Source organism: Oncorhynchus clarkii, chromosome 16 (assembly GCF_045791955.1).
Source record: "Oncorhynchus clarkii lewisi isolate Uvic-CL-2024 chromosome 16, UVic_Ocla_1.0, whole genome shotgun sequence".
In the NCBI taxonomy this organism is placed as follows: domain Eukaryota; kingdom Metazoa; phylum Chordata; class Actinopteri; order Salmoniformes; family Salmonidae; genus Oncorhynchus; species Oncorhynchus clarkii.
The window spans coordinates 5,589,825-5,590,281 of record NC_092162.1 but is presented as its reverse complement, the minus strand read 5'-3'; positions in this window follow the sequence as shown (position 1 = coordinate 5,590,281).

Genomic DNA, 457 nt, shown 5'->3' with positions numbered 1-457 from the left:
TGAAGACCGCCTCAGTGTAGACCGCCTCAGTGAAGACCGCGTCAGTGAAGACCGCCTCAGTGTAGACCGTAAAGGGATAAGGAAGTGGAGTTTGTCTGTGCCTGTGTCGTTGTCTGTGTCTGTGCCTGTGTCGTTGTCTGTGACTGTGTCTGTGACTGTGTCTGTGTCTGTTTGTGTGTGTGTCTGTGTCTGTTTGTGTGTGTTTCTGTGTGTGTGTGTGTGTGTGTGTGTGTGTGTGTGTGCGTGTGTGTCTGTGCTCTGATTGTATGAGTGCTTGACATTTTATTGTTGAAGGTCTTCAAGCAGGGTGTTTTATGTACAAGTTAAACAGCCGTTTTGTTTCTGCTCTGTTAAAACCACACAGTTCAACACTGGTGACATAGGGAGGATGTGACACCTATCTCACAACAACATCGCTGAGGGGGACTTAGGCCTCAAGGTGAGCCTGGGTAGCAGG